This window comes from Quercus lobata, chromosome 5 (assembly GCF_001633185.2).
Source record: "Quercus lobata isolate SW786 chromosome 5, ValleyOak3.0 Primary Assembly, whole genome shotgun sequence".
NCBI classification, from domain to species: Eukaryota; Viridiplantae; Streptophyta; class Magnoliopsida; order Fagales; family Fagaceae; genus Quercus; species Quercus lobata.
Window position 1 is genome coordinate 21,080,724 of NC_044908.1, and position 15,288 is coordinate 21,096,011.

General features: G+C 34.8%; 1 long non-coding RNA gene across 3 annotated transcripts; it reads right to left on the minus strand.

The window, feature by feature from the left end:
• Positions 1-698: 698 nt before the first annotated feature.
• Positions 699-13,830, minus strand: LOC115992924. 3 transcript variants are annotated; one of them, XR_004092721.1, is made up of 10 exons: positions 13,678-13,830; positions 13,321-13,408; positions 13,053-13,221; positions 6,074-6,185; positions 5,884-6,002; positions 5,682-5,800; positions 5,499-5,582; positions 4,975-5,099; positions 4,664-4,900; positions 699-1,042 (listed from the first exon to the last, which is right to left on the minus strand). It is a non-coding gene; the product is annotated as an uncharacterized LOC115992924 (long non-coding RNA). The 3 variants fall into 3 exon arrangements; XR_004092722.1 differs by lacking the exons at positions 5,499-5,582; positions 5,682-5,800; positions 5,884-6,002; positions 6,074-6,185; XR_004092720.1 differs by lacking the exons at positions 4,664-4,900; positions 4,975-5,099; positions 5,499-5,582; ... (1 more) ...; positions 5,884-6,002; positions 6,074-6,185 and having other exon boundaries at positions 13,678-13,829.
• Between the last annotated feature and the right edge of the window lie 1,458 nt (positions 13,831-15,288).

The window sequence follows — 15,288 nt, forward strand, 5'->3', positions numbered from 1 at the left end:
TAAAAAGTGAAAACACATCTTTATAAATAGGAGAGGTACCATCGCAACTTCAAAAAACTAGAATTATGTTAAACGATACTGATACACCTCCAAAACATACCAGAAAAAATACCAAGTTGTACCAGCCTATTTCAACTGTACCAGCCTATATCAGGCTATCAGCCCGCATAGGTCAATATTGGCATTTTGGTTGGTACAAAAAATCAAATATTAAAAAAACATTTTATTTAATTTAATTTATTGGTTAATGTACTTAAGCTAATGCGTAGGCTTGTAAAATATGTGGATTTTAAATTTTATGTTGATAAACATAAAAATTCATAAATTCATATTTACATAAATAATAAAATTAATTATATATTTATGTATAGAAATATATAAATAGCAGTAATTTCGAAACGATATATCAGTACCAACTAGTACCAAAATATTTCGTTCTCTAGGCCAAACTGAAATTGACTCCCTTAATCAGGCATCATCAAAGATAAGTGAAGACCCATTGTAAGTACCATCATCTATGCATAACATCACCAAACACTGGTTTGAGCCTATGCTTACAAAAATAAGAAAATGGAAAACGTTTTTTTTTTTTTTTTTTTTTGCACCAACACCAAAGTATACAAATATTAATATTAATTTCAGGATGAAAATAACCAGAAGGCTGAAAACAATATGAAAATAAAATTAAAAGAAAGAAAGTAAAAAAAGAAAGTATATATTATTATGTTTGCCTTGAATACAACACTAAACGAGGAAAAAAAGGTTATTCCATGGGAAGTGTTTTCATTGTGTGGACAGGAGGCAATCTAAAATCTCATTCCAACTCCATATGCCTTTGGTAGCAATTCATAAATCCAATGTACTAAAGAAGTAAAGAGATACAAGGAAAGAATAGCCATTTCAAAACCCCAGGTAAGGAATTGGCTTTCATTTTCCAATAAAATTGGTAGAATCAATGAAAGTAATTGTCAAGTATTATCAGAACGAAGAAGAAACAATAGCAGCTGGGCTCCACAGAAGTGGACAAAGAAAGCAAGAGAACCTGCAGAATTGAAATAGAGAAAAACGACAGTAGTTCAGTAAAATGTAGTCTAAACGACTTGTAGCTTGTATGGTGTTTTAGTTTTCTGTTAGTAATTGGCACGTGTAAATGTTAGTTTAGTGCCATTGCTCAGCACGTGTATAGGTTAGTTTTTCTTCTTTCTCTGTATAGCTTATATATAAGCTTTTGTACACTCTTCTAATTAATCCAATTATTCATTTTACCAAATCTTTGATATATATTTGCAAATGAACAAATGAAAAGATGTAATCCAATTAGCCCTAGTCACTAATACAACAACTTATGATCTCAGATGTGAATAAAAATATATAATATACAGGTTTATCTAGCTATATGGGCCAATTAATCTTTTATAGAGACCAACAGATAATATTGTTACAAAAGTGAATATCTTACTCTTTATTCACAATCCATTTGTAGCACCAAATCCTTGAAAACTTGAATTTCGACCCTTACTCTCCACACCCCACAAACACTTATACTTGTAGAGTGACCATCGTGTCAAGGGTGTGCAATAGTAATCTGACTTTATTAACATCCTTTATGTGGTGCTATTTTTATTTTTATTTTTTTTGGGTTATAAAATTAAAATATGAATTGCCACTACTTTATTCACATTTTTTTTTTCAGAAAACGTTTACACTAAAACAATAAGTCTTAGAAGGAAAAAAAAAAAAAAAAAACAATGAACAAATAAAAGAGAAAATTCAGTCAACTAGTAATAAAATATTTAAATATGAATACTTATTACTAATGCACTTAAGTTGTGGGGCCCAGTTTTTTGTGTTAAATCACGGATAAGAATTTAGGCAAAATTTGTAATGGGAACCAAATTTTTTCTACCGATAGGGTTATTAGTTTTCGTGCTTACTTTCATTGAAATTGGAGTAGAGAGTGGGTTTCTAAAGGTATTATTTGAGATAATTACCATGCAAATACAACTATCAAATGGATTTTTCCTTTTTTCACTTGGGCCGAAGGCCCATTATTTTGGGCATACAATCATGCATGGTGGGTCAAAGCATAGAGCAACAAGGCATGGTTTTGTAATCTACCATAAAAGGTTTGCTGAGAATTACCGAATGTATTCAAGGAGTCACCATGTGAAAGCGATGGACATCCTCATAATATTGATTTACTTTAGACTTGATGCTCAGGATTTCAACATAGTTGTATGTTCCTCAATGTTCATCCTGGTAGCTTCATGGTTGTACATCTGTTTCGTTTTTAATCCTTTGGGATTTTCTTGAAAGAAGATAGTGGAGGATTGGATAAAATGGCTATACAATCCAATAAAGCTTGGTATATTGGTATCTGATAGTTGGAAAATTTGGTGGTATGAAGAACAATAGCATTCGAAGTCCATTAACATTGTGGGACATGTTGCTAGAATTATTCTTGCTTTGAGCTTCTTTGCCATCCAATATGGCTTTGCAGAACTTGTCACATGAGACAAGAAAATGGTGGTACAATTAAATCAATTCTTTTTTGCCTTTAAATGTCTTGTTTCCTTTTATGAAGTTTAATTTGCTCTTTGATAAAAAAAATCAAGTGTATGCAAAAAATAGTCATATCAAGTTTGCTACGCTAATACTAGGTTTATGGCCTATCCTGGCTATGTTTTGCCACTCTTCTGATCTACCCAACAGTTAGCCTTCAAATTTCAAACATTTTAACTTTCTATCTGGTCATGAATCTTGAAATTGTGTTATTAATTAGTAGCCTTTTAAACTGCAGATTCAAAGAATAGAAAGAAAACCATATTGCGCAGATTTCATATTGGGGTTCAGACTATTGAATTTCTTCATGATTATGACTTTTTTATTTATTTCTTCATACTTTATTAGTCATTTTGGTCTCACAGTTCAGGACATTTGCATGACTATATGTGCCTTCATTTCGGCACCATATTTGAAAATTTCAAATAAGACTCCTATTTGAAATTTTTTTTAGTAATCAAGTTAATATGAAAGCTTCACTCACATACTTGTAGAATTTCCCATAATGCCAAAATGAAGACACATGCAGTCACGCAAATATACTAAAATGCGATACCAAAATGGCTAATAAAGTATGAAGAAGTAAATAAAAATGCCATAATAATGAAGAAATTCAATAGTCTAAACCCCAATACGAAATTTGCACAATAAGATTTTCTTTCTATTCTCTGAACTTGTAGTTTAAAAGGGTACTAATTAATAACACAATTTCAAGATTCATGACCAGATGGAAACATTTTTCAATAAGTGTTTGAAATTTGAAGGGTAACCGTTGTGCAGATCAGAAGAGCGGCAAACACATAAACAAGATAGGCCATAAACCTAGTATTAGCATAGCAAACTAGATATGAATATTTTTTGCACACACTTGATATTTTTTTATTAGAGAGCAAATAAAACTTCATGAAAGGAAATAAGACATTTAAAGACAAAAAAGAATTGATTTAACGTACCACCATTTTCTTGGCTCATGCGACAAGTTCTGCAAAGCCATACTGGATGCCAGAAAAGCGCAAAGTAAGAATAATTCTAGTAACATGTCTCACAATGTTAATGGACCTCAAATGCTCTTGTTCTTCATACCACCAAATTTTCCAACTGTCAGTTGCCAAAATACCAAGCTTTATTGGGCTGTATAGCCATTTTATCCAGTCCTCCCAATCCTCCACTATCTTATTCCAAGAAAATCCAAAAGGATTAAAGATGAAAGGGATATACAACCTTGAAGCTACCAGAATGAAAATTGAGGACGATACAACTATGTTGAAATCTTGCGCAGAAAGTTCAAAGTAAATCAATATTATGATGATCTCCATCACTTTCCCATGGCGGATTACAAAACCATGCCCTATACTTTGCCCCACCATGCAGGATTGTATGCCCAAAATAATGGGCCTTCGTCCTAAGTGAAAAGAGGAAAAATCCACCTAATAGTTGTATTTGCATGGTGATTATCTCAAATAATGCCTTTAGAAACCCACTCTCTATTCCAATCTCAATGACGTTAGGCACCAAAACTAATAACCCTATATGTAGAAAAAATTAAGTACGTATTACATGCACCAAATTTTCTCCACCAAGCTCACTTCCACTTCTAGGCTTCATCGAAAATAGTTTTGGACTTCCTCCAAATCTTCTTTTGGTCTGTATTAAGAACCAAAAAAGGTTGCTGTACAGATAAACATATATTACCATGATTGCTATTTGCAAAAGAAAGAAAAAAATCCTTATAGCTAAAAAGACAAAAAGTTAAGTGAAACACAAAGAAAATTAGTAAACAAAATCCTCATTGCTCATTTTTTCATACTGAACAAGCACCGGAAAGTTTTGACTAAAATTCATGAAAATAAAAATTTCAATTTAGCTTGTGTTAAGTTGATGGCTTGCTTGTCAAAACAATTGACCTAGTCTTATTAATATCGGACTCTATTGGCCACCTAGTTCTTTCATTGTATGTTGTGCAGCCAAACACCTAATACATACCCAAGCCGACTTTTATGTCTAATATATATATAGCTTTTCTGTAAGCTATCTCAACAAACTTATTAATAATAGTTATTCAACTTTCTTTCAATTTAAACTTTTTTGGGTAATAGATTACCATGGAATTGAAATATAACCCCACTGTAGGAAAGTAGCAGGACAACATTCGAAAAAAGTTGAAAGAACCAACTAATCTGTAGATGTCACAACCCCCGACTAAGCATCTACTCTCCACTGCCACAAGCCACCTTTGCTTCATAGAGGCAAATTTGCTTCAACCCAACATTGTTACCCTTAGCATCTTGGATGTGCTCATGATGAATTATGTTTTCATTTCTTAATGTTGAGTTGAAGCCTGCATGTAAAAATTATGTGTCAAGTAAACTAAATTTTATGAATCCATACAACGTAGAAGTTCCATGATGATACCAGTATAAATGTCCTCACTTATGTCCTCTCTTAGATTGATGCCCTAGGAAGCCTTGCTTATGCCACCATGGGTAATGCGGAATATTCTGTCAAATAGCTCTGGATGACCATAGTGGAACCGAACCCTAAAACAATTTTGAGATGTAATAAAAATACTTTATTGTATCATAGCTCTATGCCTTACAATCAGGTGCTTATGTAAGAATTGGTGTTCAAACAACATTGCCTAAGCATGACAAGAATAAAATAAAACAAAAAAGCAAACTAAAAGATGGAAATAAGTTATAAAATTTGCTACCATACTGAAATCAAAGCATCCATGTTCAAACACCATGACAAACAACATTAATGATTTATAAACATCCTTATTTTTCCAATCCAATCTAGAAGTAAAATATGCCACCAATTAATTCATTAGGGTCTCTTTATCTTAATTATGAGGTTTGCCAAATACTTGCTACTCATTCAAGAATATATTACATAAGGAAACACGGAAAAGAAGGAAAATAGACGAGAGCACAAACTTCAAAAGTCTTGCAAGAACTCTTTAGACAATGGAAACAAAGTTCCTATCTTGAACTGACATGAACCAAGCCAAAGAAGATATGCTGCAATGCCAATGTAACCACAATAAACTGTTAGATATAATTCAATATTTAAAAGCACATTCTAAATGTGAAACAGGTTATAGTTCTTAATAAACAAACCTTTCAATAAAGATATGTTCCCTAACACCTAAAATTGTATGTAGACGAATTCCATGATCCTTCTTAAATTCTTCCAAAAGGTTGCGCATTTTAAGAACTTCTTCCAAATAATTGTCCAACTGGATATTGGCAAAGTAAACAATCACAATTGGCCCAAAAGTTTCAGTTGAACTGTGATAACTCCAAATTTCTAATGGATTACCGCGTTCACGTCAATGGCCTGCAGCTTCCCCTCTGGTGTAAATTATACCATGATTTTGACTCTCAGGCTTCCCTTCCCCTTATCATTACTGGTCCTGGAAACTTTATGCAATATATTTCCTTCGGAGAAAAATAAAAAGGCAGTTAGATTGTTTTACTAAGCAAACATGATGATTCCAAAGCTAAAATACCTGGTCAACATTGCCAATTGCCTTGACCAATACTGAATAGCAAATTTTCTTGCCATGTCTTCCCTTTCCATCTAAAACCTCGTCTATGTAAGCCACACAAAGAGAGGGATTTCTGTACAAAAAGCACCAGCAATTAGATTCTTAATTGAAATAAATAAAACAAATTTTTTTTCAACTTTTCAAATGGACAACGTACTTGACAATCATATCGAGGATGTGACTTGCACAATGTCTCAAATTAGTCACATATGTGGTCTCTTATCAAAATTATATAAGTCATAAGCATATTGAAGATCATCGTGCAAGTCACATCCTCAATATGATGGTCAAGTATGTCGTCCATTTGAAAAGTTGAAAAAAAATTTGTTTTATTTGTTTCAATTAAGAATCTAATTCCCGGTGCTTTTTGTACAAAAATCCCTCTCTTCGTGTGGCTTACATAGACGAGGTTTTAGAGAGAGAGGGAAGACATGGCAAGAAAATTTACCATTCAATATTGGTCTAGGCAATTGGCAATGTTGACCAGGTATTTCACCTTTGGAATAATCATGTTTGCTTAGTAATACAAACTGCCTTTTTATTTTTCTCCGAAGGAAATATATCGCATAAAGTTGCCAAGACCAGTGATGATAGGGGAAGGGAAGCCTAAGAATCAAAATCATGGTATAATTTACACCAGAGGAGAAGCTACAGGCCATTGACATGAACCAACTAATCTATTAGAAATTTGGAGTCATCTTTTGGGCCAATTGTGTTTGCTTACTTTGCCAATATCTTGTTGGACAATTATTTGGAAGAAGCTCTTAAAATGCGCAACCTTTTGGAAGAATATAAGAAGGGTCATGGAGTTCGTCTACATACAATTTTAGGTGTTAGGGAGCATATCTTTACTGAAAGTTTTGCTTATTAAGAACTACAACCTATTTTACATTTTACATTTAGAACGTGCTTTTTAAATATAACAATTTATTGTTGTTACATTGGCACTGCAACTAGGGGTGTCCAGACCTGACTAAGACTCACCGGCCCGAAGAACTCGCCCGATCCCCACCCGATATCAGCCCGAACGCTCCTGTTGGTCGGTGACAGGTTTTCACGTCCAAGACCTGATGCCGGCAGGTCGAGTGGCAGATTTTCTTCTCCAAAACCCAAGCCACCCGACCCGACCAATGATATATACAAATCCAGCCAATTCCGACAAGATCAAGCTCAGATTCGAGGAGATCCGGCGAAATACCGACCATATTTGGTGAGATCCAGCGAGATTCGAGGAGATCCAAGCTGATTTCGGCGAGATCTCAACCATATTTGGTGATATCCGACGAGATTCGAAGAGATCCAAGCTGATTTCGACGAGATCTCGACCATATTTGGTGAGATCCGACGAGATTCGAGGAGATCCAAGCTGATTTCGGTGATTTCCGGTGCAAATGGAGTGAGTTTTTGCAGATTCTGGCAAAGTTTTTGCAGATTCCGGCAAAGTTTTTTAAGATTCCGACAGCGTTTGCAGGATCTAGCGACTCTCTCCACCAACCCAAGCATCACTCGAACTCGAAACCAACTCAACCGATTGACGCCGGCAATTGATTTTGGGTCCCTCCGCCTTCCACCCAATGCCGGCAGGTTGGGACCGAGATGGGTCCAAACCGACCCAACCCGACCCATGAATAGCCCTAACTACAACATATCTTCTTTGGCTTGGTTCATGTCAGTTCAAGATAGGAACTTTGTTTCCATTGTCCAAAGAGTTCTTCCAAAACTTTTGAAGTATGTGTTCTCTCATCTATTTTCCTTCTTTTCTGTGTTTCCTTATGTAATATATTCTTGAATGAGTAGCAAGTATTTGGTAGACCTCATAGTTAAGATAAAGAGACTATAATGAATTAATTGGTGGCATATTTTACTTTTAGATTGGATCGGAAAAATAAGGAATTAATGTTGTTTGTCATGATGTATGAACATGGATGTTTTGATTTTAGAATGGTAGCAATTTTATAACTTATTTCCATCTTTTAGTTTGCTTTTTTGTTTTATTTTATTCTTGTCTTGCTTAGGCAATGTTGTTGTTTGGACACCAATTCTTACATAAGCACCTGATTGTAAGGCATAGAGCTATGATACAATAAAGTATTTTTATTACATCTCAAAATTGTTTTGGGTTTGTTTTAGGGTTCGATTCCACTATGGTCATCCAGATGTATTTGACAAAATATTCCACATTACCCATGGTGGCATAAGCAAGGCTTCCTAGGGCATCAATCTAAGAGGGGACATAAGCGAGGACATTTACGTTGGTATCATCATGGAACTTCTTCGTCGTATGGATTCATAAAATTTAGCTTACTTGACACGTAATTTTTACATCCAGGTTTCAACTCAACATTAAGAAATGGAAACATAACTCATCATGAGTACATCCAAGTTACTAAGGGTAACAATGTTGGGCTGAAGCAAATTTGCCTCTATGAAGCAAAGGTGGCTTGTGGCAGTGGAGAGTAGATGCTTAGTCGGGAGTCAAGACATCTATAGATTAGCTGGTTCTTTCAACTTTTTTTGAATGTTGTCCTGCTACTTTTCTATAGTGGGTTTCTATTTCAATTCCATGGTAACCTATTACCCAAAAAAAGTTTAAATTGAAAGAAAGTTGAATAACTATTATTAATAAGTCTGTTGAGATAGCTTACAAAAAAGCTATATATATATATTAGACATAAAAGTCGGCTTGGGAATGTATTAGGTGTATGCCTGCACAACATATAATGAAAGAACTAGGAGGCTAATAGAGTCCGATATTGATAAAACTTAGGTCAATTGTTTTGACAAGCAAGCCACCAACTTAACACAAGCTAAATTGAAGTTTTCATTTTCATGAATTTTAGTCAAAACTTTCCAGTGTTTGTTCAGTATGAAAAAATGAGCAATGAGGATTTTGTTTACTAATTTTCTTTGTGTTTCTCTCAACTTTTTGTCTTTTTAGCTAAAAGGATTTTTTCTTCCTTCTACAAATGGCAATCATGGTAATATATGTTTACCTGTACAGCAACCTTTTTTTGTTTTTAATACAGGCCAAAAGAAGATTTCGAGGAATTCCAAAACTATTTTCAGTGAAGCCTAGAAGTGGAAGTGAGCTAGGAGGAGAAAAATTGGTGCATGTAATAGGTACTTAATTTTTTCTAAAGGTAGGGTTATTAGTTTTGGTGCCTAATCTCATTGAGATTGGAATAGAGAGTGGGTTTCTAAAGGCATTATTTGAGATAATCACCATGCAATACAACTCTCAGATGGATTTTTCCTTTTTTCACTTAGGATGAAAGCCCATTGTTTTGGGCATACAATCCTGCATGGTGGGGCAAAGTATTGAGCAACAGGGCATGGTTTTGTAATCTGCCATGAAAGGTTTGCTAAGAATTATTGAATGTATTCAAGGAGTCATTATGTGAAAGCGATGAAGATCATCATAATATTGATTTACTTTAAACTTGCTGCTCAAGATTTCAACACTGTTGCATCATCCTCAATTTTCATCCTGGTAGCTTCATGGTTGTACATTCCTTTCATTTTTAATCCTTTGGGAGTTTCTTGGAACAAGATAGTGGAGGATTGGGAGGACTGCATAAAATGGCTATACAGCCCAATAAAGCTTGGTATTTCGGCAACTGACAGTTGGAAAATTTGGTGTTGTGAAGAGCAGGAGTATTTGAGGTCCATTAACATGGTGAGACGTGTTACTAGAATTATTCTTGCTTTGCGCTTCCTTGCCATCCAGTATGGCTTTGCAGAACTTGTCGCATGAGACAAGAAAATTGATACACATCTTCATTCTCATGTCAATTTCAGTCCAAAAATACACTGCCTCCTCATTACATGTGAAGCTAATCTATCAAAACTTCGAAAAGTAATTTGTTTTTATCTTAACTGATATAATTACATTAAGTTCTAAAATCATTTGAAATTTCATTGAACATGAGAACGAAAACATAATCTACCAAATAGTTCAAACTATAAAAGTAGATATATTAACAAGAGCATGATACAAGATTTTTCATTAGTAGTTGATAACATCTTACTACTCATATTTATGAAGGAAATAGTATACTATTAAGTGTTTTCAGTCTAACAATTGAACCTACCCTAATTCTACAAAGACATGGCATGTCTATGAGCAGTAAGTGTTACTTCCAGAAATGTATTTTCCGAAATATTTCTTTCAATTCCATCAATCAAAAAGTTGATAAACCTGATACATTACAATCGAAAACATAAACTCTACCAATAATACAAAATAGGATAAAAATTATTGAGCTTTTAGAACATTCCATGCTTATTCATAAAAACTAAAGAAAAGCAACACTTTTGCTGAAGTTACAATGTTGCTACATGGAATATGAATATTCAATTTATATGGTTCAAGTAATAAAGAAATGATTTTCCATGTCTTTTGTACTTCTCCCTTGTACTTGGGTTGTTTTTCCTATTAAACTTTCTAATAAGTCGTTCACTTATCCATGAAAAGAAGAAAAAAATAATAGAAAGAAAATAAAATAAATGACTCAGAGCTAGGAAAATCAACCACAAAAAACGAAATTGTTATATAATAAGTACAAAACATAGTATTGAACCTAAACAGAGTCTAGAGGACCTCAAGATGAAAAACAAAAACAAAAAAGACTTGATAATTAATTATGCCAAATAAAGAACCATTGTTGCATGTATTAAATTCCTATTTATACCACCTATCATCAAAGAAGGGGAAAAAAGTTGGGGTGGGAATAAATGACAGCAACTTATTTCGATTAACTTTCTCAGTTGCTAAGATTCCTTAAGCATAAAACTTGAAGAACTAGTAACAAAATATAAAGGGATAATTACACTTTACCCACCTATGGTTTGCCTCTAATTTGATTTGCCTACCCGTGATTTCATTTTTGACACTTTACTCACCTGTGATTCCCTCCGTTACTTCAGTATTACCCACCTTTGTTAAAAAAGAAGGGTAAATAAGTCTTTTTACATCTATTTTATATCTCTCTCCTCCCAAAACAAGAAAAACCAAAAGAAAAACAAGATTAAAATATGGTATTAGTTTCTCACTATTCACAAACATGAAGAACGTACACCCAAAAAACTAATACAAATCAAACCAAGCAATACCATCAAAGTAAAAACCACAGATCTATCAAAATACAACCCCAAAATATAACACAACATTAGATCCCACGTTTTATACCAGATTGGCTTCAAAATTAAGCCCACAAAAAAGAGTCACAAATTGCTAGCAACACATTGAAAAAAAAAAAAAAAAAAACTTAGAGAACTTTAATGGAACTTAAGAACAAATGAATTCAAACCCAGGCATATATTTGAAACCCCAATATCAAATCCAAACATATATTTCAGGACTTCTCAAACCCAGAAAAATTAAACGCAAATCAACCACTCCACAAATCTCAATCCCAAGACCCACGACGAGCTGCTACCCATGGCCCCACGAACCCAGGTCCACCCACAGCACCACGACCCCACGCTGATGTCCACCGTGACAACCCAAAATCTCAGATCGACCACCACCAAAACCCAAATTGTAACCTACACGTCATGCTCCTCAAAACCCAGACCCAAATCAGTCATGCTCCTCCTCCACAAATCAAAACCCAAACCCATAGACTGGCTTCGCCAGCAACGGATTGGAGATGTTGGAGGTGGGTATGGCTTCGTCGGCGTGAGGGAGATTTTTGCCTTGGTGGATCGCGTACATGCAGAGCTCGAAGTGGGCAAAGGTGAGAGAAGAGAAGAAAAGGGAGAAAACTCACCGGACTGGCATCGAAGTGTGGGTGGACATCGGACCTTCGACGAAGTGTGGGGTGGAGCTACGTCTCTCTGTCGTTGGTGCATGGGGGTGGAGCTGAGGTGAGCTTGAGGATGAGTTTCGGGGTGTGTGAGGAGTGTGTGAGAGAAGTGTGTGAGGAGTGACCAATCCGGAAATCTATTGAAGGTAAAATGAAAAGGGAAATTCATTTACGGCATGGGAACTGGGAAGCTTATTTTAGAGTCAAACTTATTTCTATTTTCAGTTTGACTATATTTTCAGATTTTAGTTTACATGTGTGTAAAGCATTTTATTTTATTTTTCAGTTTGACCAATCCAATGTAAAACATTTTCAGATTTTAGTTTACATGCGAAACAAACGCAGCTTTAATGATGATTCTTGGACTAATCAATCAAGTGGGTGCCATTGTAGCATCTAAGATCTCAGGTGGGTGAGCAAGTGTGAGAGAATGCCTGGGAGAGGAGTGTTTGATCTGATTTCTTGTTTGATTTTTTTATGAAACTTGTCAAAGTAACGGAAAAATTAGAGGTGGGTTACGAAGCAGTAACAGAGGAAATCACAGGTGGGTAAAGTGTCAAAAATGAAACCACGGATAGGCAAATCAAATTAGAGACAAACCACAAGTGGATAAGTTTATTTCACAGTCTAAAAACGTCAAGTTAGTTTACAACCAAACCAAAATGCGTTTTAAGTTTTTCTTATACTTTCATCTAACCGATTAGCTTTATCTAGGCCTGTACACGGTGCGATGTGGCCGGTTATTGGGGGTATTTTTGCACCACACCTGTAAGGTGCGGTATTCCCTCATACTTGACCGCACCTCACTTGTGGGTGGTAGGAGCCGGTCTACAAAAAGTGCGGTGCACTATATCGGTTCGGCACGGTTAGTTCAGTTAATTCCCTATTTTCTCAAGAACTAAACACAATGCAATTAGCATCCCAAAACCACATCATAATCATAGAAAAACCTATATATTCTAATATAATTAAAAAAAAAAAAAACAAACAAACAAACAACTACAAAGAAATTCTCAATCTTTCTCAAAAAAAAAAAAAAATCACATTTCAAATCACAAAAAATCCAAATGAAAACACTAAACCAAATCCATAAAATATAAAACAAAACCATTGAAAATAAAATAAACACAAACCTGGTACAAAGCATTGCAAGGCGGAGCATCCAAAGTCAAAACCTCCACTAGGAAAACCTAAGAATGTCGTGACAAAGAGAGAGGAGAGGGTGAACTCCCAGAACGGTGGCATCGAGCGGTGGTGTACAAGGGGCGAGGGCAGCAAGCAACAGAAGGCGGAAGTTTGGGACTAGGAGAGGGAGACTGACGTTAGAAGGAAATCAACTACTTAATTAATTTTTTTTTTTAAACGGAAGCACTACATAAGAATTAAGAACCTAGAAGGTACCATTTTTGCTTTGCGATTCAACTTTCACTTTCACCGCACGTTGTTTACGTCTCAACGAAGTATTTAAGAATATTATTCAGAGTAACATCTGCGAAAGACACCGAAGCATTGCTTTTAGTGTACGGACATAAAATTAGCCAAAACAAATAAAATTAATTAATTGCAAAATGAAACATTGTATCAAAATCTCTTACAAATTCATATTCAAAACAAAACCCTAAACTGATATAAATTTTCAGCAAAAAACACATGAAAAATTTGAACGTGAAATTTCAATTTTCAATTGCAAATGAGTAACAGAAATGCGATTACCCTAGAAATGGAGAATTAGAAAGAAAGAAAATTGACAATCGGTACCTTCGACGATGACCGGGAAACTGACCAGACCATGGATATTCGGTCGGAAGTGGGTGAATTTTCCGGCGAAGCCACACCGGCGGTGAATGTTTCTCAGAGAGAGAGAGGAAAAAAAAAAAAAAAACTGGATATGTTTGTGTGTGAGGAGCACTCGATTTTTCTCGGAGAGGGGAATATAAAAAAGTGGGTAAAATCGCATGAGATAGAGAAACGGTTACGATCATCTACGTCGTACACGTGTAATACGTAAATGAATCTGGACCGTTGGTTTGGTTGAGCCACTTGACTGAGGTGGTTTTGGTCAAGTCATGTAGTACGCGTACGGGTAAGAGAATTTAGAACGAGTGGCGAATGGGTATTGAGGCTCTATATACACGTGGTGAGATTCTGGTGGATAATATGGGCAATAGTCAAACAACTGTACTTGCAACTTAGCCCTGTCATCTGCCAAGTCATTGGTGATAGATTCACTTCCTTGTTGGAAATTAATATTATTTAAATTAATCTATACTATTATGGATTTTACTAATGTGGGTTAAGGGCACACATTAATTTTCATTTTTAGAAAAAATTTTCTCGAGAATTGAAAAAGTAATGACAATTTTTTCAATTCTCAAGAAAATGTTTCCAAAAATATAAAATTTAATGTGTGCCTAAGGCACACATTAACCGGACCCTTAAGTAGAAATAAAACTAAATGATAATTCGGTAAAAATGCAACTGTAACTCCCACTAAAATATTGCCTAAAAAATAAGACAACTCTCCTTATTAATTTTCAAATTGATTTAGTCACTTATAAATTATATTTTCAAAATAAAAATTATATATATATATATATATATAAACATAGTTTTTTTTTCTACAAAACAGGATCACTTAAAAAAAAAAAGCCTCATCGCATGCGCGAAGTGCATGTGATGAGGCTAGTATTATTTAAGGAGTTTTTCCTGTTTAGATTCCTTATTTTTTTTGTTCAAAAATGTCCATACACCCCTATGTTTAAGTAGACACAAAACTAAAGGATAATCCGACGGTTAAAATACAACTCTAATTCCCACTAAAATATTTCCTAAAAAATAGGGTCACTCTCATGTTGATTTTCAAATTGCTTTATTCACTTATAAATTAGATTCTCAAAATAAAATTTATATATATAAAATAAATTAATTATGTTTTTATTAATTATAGTCAGCTGGTACTCCAATAGAGAAAGAGAGAGAGAGAAAAGGAAGAAAAGAATTGGAACTGAATTTAGAACATTCTTATTGCTTATTCTTCATTCAATCAGTAATGCCCTCTTTATACATCACTTAGCAATTCCCTAATCCCCTACTCTAACTGATTGATATAGTAACCACTAGCCAACTGTCACAACCAACTCACAGCTATCAATTACTGCCACTAACTGTCCCTAACTGATTTCCCTCCTTCTCATTAGAATACAATTGCAATACAATCCCTAACAGTTGTTGCCACTGCAATTGCTGGTACCACTACCATCACCTGCCAGTGTCACAGCCATCACCACTGCCACAACTGGCACTCATTGGCATCGCCACTACCACCACCACAATCATCACCACTACCATTATTATGATACCATATGATCA